Below are 12187 nucleotides of genomic sequence, written 5' to 3'. Positions count from 1 at the left end.
TTGTTTCGTGAGAGAGTGAGGATTGTCTTGTCTTGTGAGAGGGTGAGGATTGTCCTGTCTTGTCTTTTCTTGTTTTGTGAGAGGGTGAGGATTGTCCTGTGTTGTCTTGTCTTGTGAGAGGGTGAGGATTGTCCTGTCTTGTCTAGTAAGAGGGTGAAGATTGTCCTGTCTTGTCTTGTCCTGTCTTGTCCTGTCCTCTCTTGTCTTGTGAGAGGGTGAGGATTGTCCTGTCTTGTCTTGTGAGAGGGTGAGGTTTGTCCTGTCTTGTCTAGTAAGAGGGTGAAGATTGTCCTGTCTTGTCTTGTCCTGTCCTGTCTTGTCCTGTCCTCTCTTGTCTTGTGAGAGGGTGAGGATTGTCCTGTCTTGTCTTTTCTTGTTTTGTGAGAGGGTGAGGATTGTCCCATTTTGTCTTGTCTTGTGAGAGGGTGAGGATTGTCCTGTCTTGTCTAGTAAGAGGGTGAAGATTGTCCTGTCTTGTCTTGTCCTGTCCTGTCTTGTCCTGTCCTGTCCTCTCTTGTCTTGTGAGAGGGTGAGGATTGTCCTGGCTTGTCTAGTAAGAGGGTGAAGATTGTCCTGTCCTGTCTTGTCCTGTCTGGTTGTGTTGCCGTCAAGTTAAATCAAGTCTCGTCAAGCCAAGTTTCCCCACGTCAAGTCTCCCCATGTCAAGATTGAAGATTAAACCTTTGACTTTTTAAAACCACAGCAAACTGTCAAACCGCTAATCAACTTTGACCAGATACCTTCACCAACTAGGCTATTTTTTTATTTTTAGCTCATCGGTAAAAAAAAAAAACCCTCCCTTTTAAAAAACAGACATAATTGAGTCTTCATGCATAAAACGAAAGCAGGCTGGCGTGGTGAATATGTCAGCCTTCCTTCAACAGGAGCACCTACTGCCAAGGGATATAGCTCAGAAAGGTTATTTTCATGCCTCCATGACAGTGGATGAGCACAGTAATCGCCTCGCTTCGGGTTGAAGGACTCCGAAATGAGAAGCGATGATTGCAATGGCACTCAATAAAGTGCAGACGTTCGCCAAGGACTAACAATCCTGAATACTGTACAATATGTCTGACTGATTCCCATGACTGGAAAAAAACAAAACAAAAAACACCAGGTAATTATGTCAAGCATCAGATGATGCTGTTCCACTCAAGTCCAGTAGGTGGTGGTAATTTTGTCCTTTGTGCAACTAAATGCGTTGCAAACTCTGTAAAGGCAAATACTGTACTTTGATCCAGCTCGTTTCCTGGATCACATTACACTGTACAGGTGTACCTAATGAAGTGACCTTTGTGGGTAAATCTATTCACCGCTCTTATTATTGTACTGCAAGATGACCTACAACTGATACCATATGATTGCGTTTTGTCATAATGAACATAATTTCCTGCACAGCCCATATGATAATAGGACACTGCCATAATAAATGAAACGAGTCTGCATACAATATGTTGTCGTGCGTCTAAGATTAGCTCATGTATATTCCCAAGGACTGTCAGGAAGTGGGCCATGCGGGGAGGGGTTGAGATGTGAGATCTGACTCAGTTTCCAATGTGGGCCGTCTAATCAGGGGACAGGAAATGAAGCTTATATCGTTTGTTGTGATTGTGAATGAGGTTATGGATAATTTATCATTCATGAATGATCATCCTCCCGTCAGGCTGGACCACTGAATAAAAGACTGACGTTTTAAGCATGCTTTTCTGATCCAAAATAAGAGCTCTTAAAAAAAAAGTGCGTTTTTGAAAGATGCTGTTCAGTTTTGATGTACTATTTGTTTACTGCACTGAATAATCAAGACAGCTGTTTCTAATATTTTGACAATATCATGTCCATCCATCTACCCCAGCTGACTTGGGGCGAGAGGTGGAGTGCACCCTGGACTGGTTCCCAGCCATATGATATGACCACAATTTTGAACATATTACTAAATTAAGACTTTCTTGTTGGTGTTTAATCCAAACTGTGCAAAAGAGGCGTGTTTTGGTTTACGCACCTAAAAATCTCAAACCTCAAATGATTGTTATGAATGCAGCCTGCAGGCCTCACTCGTGTGCACACTGTACTATGGATAACACAACAACCCCCCCACCATACCCCCCCCACCCCGCCCACTTTGCATTCCTGTCTAGACCAGTGCACCGCCTTGCACATCCAAAACATACGCCCCCTTTCATATCATATTGATTTGCTTTATTTACATTGTCGGCCATCGCTTTGATTTGCTCCACTAACCTATAATATTTCCTTTCCACGCCGACCATCTGAAGGAATGGCAGCGTGGATGACAACATCCGCGGCGATGCCCCCAATTGACGCGACTCGAGGTGTAAGCGATGCAACGTGGACCGACGGAGGACGCGAACACGCAAAAAGAAAAAAAGAAAAAAGAAAACAAAAACACGTCTCGCTTGTTTTTGCAGTGATCATGTTTTCCGCGTCTTACCATGCAGCGTGATGAAGATGATGATGATGCTGCTGCTGCTGCTGCTGCTGGTTTCCTTATGTACACTCGGGATGCGCCTTTTATCCTTGAGGAAGGGAGACAACAGGCAGACAAAGCGATGAAAAATGTTGTCAAAAACGTGCACCAACGGATGATATTTGCGTCAGATCCGCGTGTGTCGTCGGGATGCGTCGGCCGCCTGAGCTTAGCCGCGTTATGGCAGCCTGTGTGGAGCCAGTGAGAGCCCCCTCCTCCCCTCCTCACCCGTGCCCATCTTCAGACACCACCATCCGGCTGCAGGAGGACTCAGTGAGTCGCTCACAACAGTCTCATAGTTACTCGATTCTTATTTCTTTTACTTTTTTTTTTTTTTTATGCATGGTGTGCAACTATTTAGGTCTAAACGTATTTTGACAATAAGTTTGAGTTTACACACAATATTAATCAAAATAATAATAATAGTAATACTAGTGATAATAATAACGTTTTACAATGAATTTGAAATTAAACAAGCCGCTTTGTTGAGCATTAATGAAGGTTAACTTAAGGTTAAATTAACTCATTTGCTCCCAATAACGTGTAAATACGTTTTTCTTTGTAATGTTTTAAGTCTCCCAAAGACGTATTTATACGTTTTTTTGTTTGTTTGTTTTTTAGGCTAGAGCATACAGAAGGCTTTGATGCAGCCTCTCAACTGCAAAGAACGGTTGCAGAAATGGTAGTTATTACACAAACGGCCAGCAGGTGGCAGCAGAGCAAAAGTGATCAACCAGGACCACATATATGCCTTTTTTTTTGACAAAGAACTGTAATTTTTCCCAATGCACAACGACTGGGACAAATATCAATCTTTTCAAGTCCCTTTTATACTGCCTGTAAAAAGTGATGTTTCCGTTTCCTGCCCATAGCCTACCCCATGTGGCTGTTCTGTATAAATGAAGACATGAATGCAAAGTCGAACAGGCACATTTGTAGATTAGTATCGGAATCATCACATACCTGTGTTAAATGGTATTCAGAGAGCAAGAGATGGTTTGACCAGGTATATGGTAGATTATTTTATTTTTTTCTTTATTTTTTTTTTGACAATGAGTTGAAGTAGCAAGTAAACACAAAAAAATATCCTTCCAAATAATTAAGTATTAGCCTACAGTAAAAAAAACAAACAACTAAAGTAGCTACTAAAATTAACTCATTTGCTCCCAATAACGTGTAAATACGTTTTTTTTCAAATGTTTTAAGTCTCCCAAAGACGTATTTATATGTTTTTTTTGGTTGTTTTTTTTAATGCTAGAGCATACAGAGGGCTTTGATGCAGCCTCTCAACTGCAAAGAACGGTTGCAGAAATGGTAGTTATTACACAAACGGCCAGCAGGTGGCAGCAGAGCAAAGGAGATCAACCAGGGCCATGTAGAAAAAAAGCTCAATTACTTAGAATTTTAAATAGATTTGTGAAAACTGATGAAACTTAGCTCTCTTCTAATGCTAATTGCTGCAAAACAGAGACAGATAGAAACATACTTTTTTTTTTCCTGATGAAAGAAGAGACTTTAATGCTTTTATAGCAATAGAACACAATATTCTGTGGGCCTTGCAAAATCAGTCAAAATCCAGTAAAACAGCCGGGAGCGAACGGGAATTACTCAACATTACTTTAAAATATATACCAGTATATTTTATAACTAAGGCAATTCAGCCATAATAATGGCTTTGAAGTTGAATTTTCTACAGCGATGAACAGAGAACGCCGCCATTATCTCCGTGGGCCAGACTTTTGGCGCAACATGGCTCTGTTGATAGAGCCCTGATCTCCCAACCCAGAGGTTGTAGGTTTGATCCCCGTCCCTTGTGACAATTACAAAATATCCTTGAGCAAGATACTGAATCCGCAGTTGCTCCTTGATGCTGCGTCAGCTGAATTGAGTGCCTTGTAGGTGGAAAAGTGCTATACAAGTGAAACCCCATTTATCATTTCTTCCACAGAGCAGACCAACACAACGTTTTGTATGTCCCTCCAGTTCCAAATGGAGTTCTTGCATGCTGAAATGTCAATATTTTAAGGTAGATATATGTGACAGTAAATGACACATTTAAAAAATAAATAAATAAATAGTCAATCTAGATTTGACCTAATGAGATATACTTTTGTACTACTGTAACCTATAACCACTATTAACTCTTTGACCGCCAAAAACATTTAAGAACGATTCGTAAAATCAGGACGTATGCTGCCATAAAAGTTAAATGACGTCAACTAAGTTTTTTTTAAATTTTTTCCTCAGTGCAACGTCGAAGTGCAGCACTGCCTGATCAATGCGTTGTGGAATCAAAAACACTAACTATGGCCAGCAGATGGAAGCACTGTAACTCTTTACGTGAATGATCAAAGCCTTTGACATATCAAAGTTTTTTTTTTGATAACGTGTGGCAGTAAAAGAGTTAACAAATATATAGCTGAATACATGTTGTTGGAGCCATTATCGCGAAGGGGACTTGGAATGAATTAGTTAATGAATTTGTAAAGAGGTTAAGATTAGTTAAGTGTAACACATTCACTGCCAGCCCAGCAAAAATGCATTATTTGACGTCTTTTTCCGTCAATGGCAGTCAATGAGGTAAGATGAGATGTAACCAAAATTGACGGATTTTTAAGCATAATTTGCCTTAAAAAAAAGAAAAAAGGAAAAAAGGATGCTGCAATATAATCACAAAATATATTGGCACATTGTGTTTAACACATTCACTGCCAGCCCAGCAAAAATGCATTATTTGACGTCTTTTTCCGTCAATGGCAGTCAATGAGTTAAATAAGCACTTATCCAAGTTGTAACGTTGTGTTAGTTCTGCTTGGTTTTGAAGGTTTGACCATATAAAATTAAAAAAAAATGTGAGCACCAGTGGGAAAACATGAGAGCAGAGGCATAAAAGCTCATCTGTTGTCAATGTGCAGGCCCCGTTTCACGTCTGAAGTTGCCCCGGGAAGCTGCGAAATAGCATCAAGATTAAATACACGGCCTTGTTTATTGCTTGGAGAATATCGACTCGGAAATCTTCCTTCCACAATCTTCCGTGTCTTCTATTGATTTTCCCGTGACGCGGGAGCTAAATCATTCAGTGGGAACGACCGCCGTTTTGTTTTGTTTTTTTTGCTGACCTCTCACGGAAGTGAGCACTGAGTCAATGAGGTGATGCTATCTTTGATGAGAGGCAATAAACCGGTGCCAAAAAAAGTTACGATCAAGTGGCCCGACAAACTATTTACACGCATAAATGCCCCACCATAAGATTTGAGTGTCTCTGGACAAACTGAAAGACCTGTAAACTTGTATCACCTTTAAGTGTTGTGGAAATAAACGGTCACTCGCATTGATTCTCCCATGTACTGTAGATTTTTGTTTTTAAATGCTCCCCGTTAAGCATGTTCCAAATGAATGAAGTTTTTCTATTGTCTGACTGGGTCCCATTGTAAGCACACACAATAATACAAAAAAAAAATGACAGCGTAGTCACCCTGTGCATTAAAAACACGTTTTGCAGTTCATAGCAGATACCAGCAGAGGCCAGTGTCGCTCTGCATATAAAATAACGTGAAAGTACATCAGTGACTTCTATTACCGTTTGTACCGTTGTTTGTTGGGGGGGGGGGTACATGTCGTGCACATCAGTTAAAATACTTTACTGAGATAAGGGGGGGAAAAAACGCTTAAGATCAAATATAAAACATTCTATTTAAGTTAATTAAATTAAGTGAAATTTGCTTAAAAAATAAAAGTAGTGCCCATAAAAATAAAAGTGTTGTAATGGATTTTAAAAAAAAATTAACAGGCGGTATGCATTGCTAAAAAAAATATTTGACTGCATTTTGTTTGAAATTTTGCACATTTTAATTTGTATTATTCTTCACGTACCACTAGAGGGAGCCCACGTATCACTAGTGATAGTCGGACCACACCGAGTACCACTGTACCAATCAACCATAAACAATACTGTACTTGAAAACCTATGACAAAAAATAAACTAATTAATTAAAACAAAATATGATATATAAACAAAATATGCATATACCAAAATATAAAGTCAATTATGTCCATTTTAAAATATATATATTTTGATTTTTCATCCAATTGCTTTCTATTTATGGCCTACTAATGCTTTTCAACAAATATATACTGTAATTTTGACTTTATTACTGCAAAGGCTAGTGGCACATTTCGACTTTTGCACAAATTGTTCCATAAGAAATGGAATGATCACAAACAGAAGTCATAGTTTATGCTATGAGTTAAGTAAAACATTTTTGAATAGCTATACCAGTGTAAAACAGTTTGCCTCCATATAATGAAAGTTAAAAAGTACTCACCCAGTTCATTCTTCAGCGGTGGACATTCTTTTATTGCAGCTTTGGCCATATTGTACTGAGAGGCCATGACGGAGATGAGCTACCTTGCAATAACACCAATTTCCCAACTTCCATCACAGGTATTTTTCACCAGTTAAAAAAATCCCCAAAAATGAAAGAATGTAATATTTTGTTCACAGGGCAGAGCGCTATTCAGAAAGGTCCAACATTTTCTTCATGCAGCCAGGTAGAAATCTGTTCTCCTTGCTCCAAAAAGAGTGTGACCTTAACCATTTTTTTTTGGCTTAGACATACAAATTGTTCTTTTTCCGAAGGTCTGCATATCAGCGCGGTGGAGCGAGCGAAGCGACGTGGGCTGTGTCCTTGTACCTGCAGCATCTCGGCACTGGCAGCTGTATTGTCCTCAAATAGGCCACCGTGACAAGTTGTCCACTGGTGACTGTCGGCGGCAGCGGCATAAATTTGGTCTTTGTGTCCCGCCTGCTGCCTCTCAGGCCAGGCCACGAGAAGAGAGGCTGCTGCGAGCTTTATGACAAAATGCTGCATCCCCCATTAACCTTCACAGAGTGGGTATCAGGGGGGGGATTTGGGGCAGAATGAAAGCGGCGGTGTGAGAGGGCGCCGTCCTTCATTTCTCCTTCTTTCAGCGGGTCATCCCTTAGCTGGACTCGGCCAGAAAGCGCCGATAAGAAAATGATTGAGTATCATTGGGCCTTGGTCACAAACCAATTGGTGGTCCTCGCTTTGCGCTGCCGAATACAAAGAAAGTCTTAAGTGATTTATTTTTCTTCGATGTGTAATCAGGAAGCTTTCTCATATGAGCGTGCCATGCAGACCCCCGAAAAATCCATTTACAGCAGGGGTGTCCAAACTACGGCCCCAGGGGCCATTTGCGGCCCGCCATCCATTTTTCAGTGGCCCGCGACATATGCTAAAAATGGCATTTGACTCAGTTCAAATAAAATAAAAACAAAAATGTTTGGAGATGGTCAAAATAAGAATGGAGGGTGTTGAAAAACACAGGTGCTATTAAAGTTTATTTTAGTTAACTAAAACTAACAAAAAAAACTAAAATTCAAAACTACAATTTCGTTCACGAAATAAGATAAAAATGAAGATGCTTTTTAAAAAAAGAAAAGTAACTGAAACTACATTTTATGTTTACAAAACTAAATAAAACTAAAACTATAATTATAGCAAAAATGTCCTTCGTTTTAGTTTTTGGTAATTAATTTAATGCATGAGCCTTTGGGGATGATTTTAAATGTGATTTTTAGTAGATTGATTTAGATATAAACCAGAATAATAACGTTGCACCCATGATGTTTTTTAAATATTGTGCACAAGTAATACAGATTAAATAATAATAATAAAAAAAAAATAAAAAATAAAAAACACCTAAAAACTAAAACTAATACTGAAACTAACTAAAACTAAAACTAAGCATTTATTAAAGAACTAAAACTAATAAAAAAAACTAACAGAACCACCCTGAAAACTAATTAAAACTAAATTAAATTAACTAACTAAAAAAAAAAAAAAAAAAAAACTCAAAACAAAATAAAAACTAAAATGAAAAATTCCCAAACTATAACAACCCTACTGCCATATTACAAATACATTGGTTTATATACTGTACCATTTTTATAAATATGCAAAACGACAAGTAAATCATTTGTACAATTTTTAGGACTAAACACAATTTTTCTTCATAACATTATGTGGCCCTTGCGTCCTTCTAATTTTCTGTATGTGGCCCTCAAATGAAAAAGTTTGGACACCCCTGATTTACAGGTTTGCGTGCGCATTTTGCCGCAGATTATATTCACGGCCGGAATAAGGACACCTGGCCGTTACACCTGCAGCAAGTGAAAATGGAACAAAAAAAGGGCAGTTTGTCTCCCCCTTTGCAGCGAGAACAGCTTCCGTGGGGACTGCATGATGCCGGCGTGTGCCTTTGGGAATTTTCATCACTGACACTGGACATGAGAGAGGACCCGGCTCGCTCACCGCTGACATTCGAATTCATCCCGTGGTGATTGATGGGCTTTCTTCCACACCAAAATCAACCACGCGTGACCGCACGGGCTTTTGCTTCGTGCACTGAAGGGAAAGACATTCTGCAACAGAAAATTGCAAGCATGAAATAGTCCAAAATTGTTTTTGGTAAATTCAAGAATTTGAATTTGTTTCACCCTTATTCTGCCATAGTATGACTTAGCGAACATTCTGGGTTTGTCACCAGTCAATCATAGGGCACATACAAAGAACTACACCAGCGGTGTCCAAACTACGGCCCGGGGGCCATTTGCGGTCCGCCGTCCATTTTTCAGTGGCCCACGACATATGTTAAAAATGGCATTTGACTCAGTTCAAATAAAATAAAAACAAAAATGTTTGGAAGTGGTCAAAGTAAGAAAGGAGGGTATTGAAAAACAGGTGCCATTAAAGGTTCTTTTAGTTAACTAAAACTAATGAAAAAACTAAAACTAAAATTAAAAAAAATATATTGTTTCCGAATTAAAATAAAAACGAAAATGCTTTTTAAAAAACAAAAACTAACTGAAACTACATTTTATGTTTACAAAACTAACTATAATTATAGCAAACATGTCCTTCGTTTTAGTCTTTGGGAATTAATTTCATGCATGAGCCTTTGGGGATGATTTTAAATGTGATTTTTAGTAGATTTATTTTTTATATAAACCAGAATAATGACATTTGAAAGTATGTCACAGAGAAGTGACGTCATCTAGCAGCAGCCAATAGAAAAGCACCTTCAGATGATCTCGCTCCCATGGATGCTTTTTCAATATTGTGCACAAGTAATACACTTTTTTTTTAAACTAATACTAATACTGAAACTAACAAACTAAACTAAAACTACGCATTTTTTTAATGAACTAAACAAATAAAAACTAACAGAACCACCCTGAAAACTAATAAAAACTAACTAAAATGAAAATAACCTTACTGCCATATTACAAATAAAATGGTTTATATACTATAGCATTTTTTTTAAATGTGCAAAAGTACAAATAAATTATTTGTACAATTTTTAGGACTAAACGCAATTTCTCTTAACATTATGTGGCCCTTGCGTCCTTCTGATTTTCTGTATGTGGCCCTCAAATGAAAAAGTTTGGACACCCCTGAACTACACGCTCACATTAAAAAAAAAATAAGACAATGTAAATTCAAAATCCACACAGGATGGACTGAGCCGAGATTCCAACGCGGGACCTCAGCTGTGAAGCAGATCTGCGAACCAAGACATCAAACATCTTTGATTGATTGATTAAATAAATAGATACCGTCTTCCCTCGCTATAACGCGGTTCACTTTTCGCGGTCTCGCTGTATCGCGGATTTTTTTTTAAGTGCAATTTTGCATTTTTTTTTTTTTCAGTAATATACCCATTTAATAAAATCTATGAAGGTTTGAACATTGTCAATGTTTGAACAAGAGAGAAATGTGAGAACATGTAAATGCCTCAATAAGAAAAGTGTATAAATTGTGCGGTCGGGGATTTTAGAGCCTTAAAACATTTATAAGAGTTGTAAAAAATAAAGCTAACTACTTCGCGGATTTCATTTACTGCGGGTATTTTTTTGGAACCGAACCCCAGCGGAAAACGAGGGAACACTGTATATAAATAAACCAACCAACAAACAAACGTGCTGGAAAATACTGTTCCTCCACTCCTACAGGTGGCAGTAATGCTCGTTTTCCTTCAAATTTAACAGCTGTGTATAGCAGTTTCTCGATTGGTGTTGTAATATTCTGAGACAATATATTTTCCGAGTGGTCCCTGAAGTGCGCATGTTTTTGATTGGAGCATACGTCGGGTGATCTTTCTTTTTTTTATACAAGTAAAAAAATTGTTGTTCTTGTCCTACACATGCTGAAAATAAAACGCAGCAGTTAACAGCACGTCGTGTGTTCGATTAACTGGCTACACAACACGAAACGAGACAGGTGTTTTTTTTTTTGTTTTTTTTTAACTATTAAAGTTTAATAGTTAAAAAAATAATAAATAATAACAACAGGATGGAAAAAGTAGCCGAGCACAAGGTCGCTACAAGCCATCTTTTTGTCATGGAAATGCTTCTTTTAGTATTTGGAAGTCAACCAGCGTCAACAAGCAGAACGTCCAATTGTTTGCCTAATTAACAGGTCGCAACACAAACACATTTTATCATACCCATCGTTAAAACAAACACAAACATAAATCGATTCAGCCAGCTGTGGAAAGTCTCCATGTGGCGCAGGGTGGCACGGGACCGCGCTTATCTATCGACCCGCCATCTTATCGGCTCTCTTCATTAAAGTGGAGAGCTGTCCATTAGGTGCCGTAATCCTCCTCAGCCAGCGCAACGCACGCGACCTTGAGGTGGAACCGCACTCGGTCTGTAAACAGCTCCCAAGCTCTCTCACTCCGGCGTAATAAATGTCAGCTGCGCTTTGGCTGGTGGCGGCGGCGGCGGCGAAGTTGTTCGGCAGCAGGTATTTACAAAGTCTACACTTGTTGTGATGTCGACTTTCCTTGCTGTCTTGTACAGCAGGCAATCATTTTTTTTCTATCTCGCCGCCTAATTGAGCCGTTAATGATTTCACTTCGAATTGGGATAATCAAGATTCAGACCTGGCACCTGTTCTTTTGTGTCTTAACGGACGCCTGGCAGCAGAAAACCATTAGCGGCCCCATTTTGTTTCTCTACCCGACAATGCTGACCTTTCCGATTGGCACGTCCTCTTTGAGGAAATGACGGCTTTTCTTTCGACAAAGCCCACAACTGATGTGTCATTTCATATGCACATACTTTGCATATTTGAGCAACCAGTGGCGTGCACAGATATTTTCGGGGGCAAGTGCTCTGGGGGGGGAAAAAAAGGGCACTTTTTGCGCAAATTGAATAACAGTAAATAAATAGACCAACTAGTAACCAAACAGCCCAAGGGCCGGAGAATGAATAATACTGACAGTTGTCATTACAAGAAGGCAAAAGGGTATTTCTCACAGGCAAGTGACAATTCCAAACATCCGGGCATTTCTGATATTTCCACAATGCAACTCAATTAAAATGCTTTGACCACCGAGGACATATTGGACTGCTTTTGAATGTGATTAGTGACTATTAGCCAGTGGCGGGCAGTGAGTTTTTGGAGTAGATATGCTCACATATGCGAGCGCCCGCAAGAAAAAAAAAGAAAAATTTGGCTGTATTTTTATTGTTAATGATCCAAAGTCCATTGCTTTTCAATGCATGGTTCACAGAGAGCTTCCTTTCACCGTCATCAGTCTGACTTATGTAGTGGTTAACACGTTATCTATTATTGAATTAGCATATAGTGTTTTAAACTATAGCTAATTTGG

General features: G+C 39.0%; 1 protein-coding gene and 1 long non-coding RNA gene across 2 annotated transcripts in view; one reads left to right on the top strand and one right to left on the bottom strand.

Annotated features, from left to right (window-relative positions):
• The window catches only part of LOC144001408 (receptor-type tyrosine-protein phosphatase epsilon-like), a 28444-nt gene extending 25736 nt beyond the window's left edge, over positions 1-2708 (bottom strand). The window contains exon 1 of the mRNA XM_077495685.1: positions 2450-2708. The gene's annotated coding sequence lies outside the window, so the exon portion shown is untranslated. The remainder of the gene's footprint in view (positions 1-2449) is intronic.
• LOC144001415 (uncharacterized) lies at positions 2274-8185 on the top strand. Its single transcript, XR_013278479.1, has 3 exons — positions 2274-2758; positions 6990-7036; positions 7125-8185. It is a non-coding gene; the product is annotated as an uncharacterized LOC144001415 (long non-coding RNA).
• The last annotated feature ends 4002 nt before the right edge of the window (positions 8186-12187 follow it).

The sequence above is a fragment of the Festucalex cinctus genome, chromosome 14 (genome assembly GCF_051991245.1).
Source record: "Festucalex cinctus isolate MCC-2025b chromosome 14, RoL_Fcin_1.0, whole genome shotgun sequence".
Taxonomy (NCBI): Eukaryota; Metazoa; Chordata; class Actinopteri; order Syngnathiformes; family Syngnathidae; genus Festucalex; species Festucalex cinctus.
This window is presented reverse-complemented; position numbering and strand designations above follow the sequence as displayed.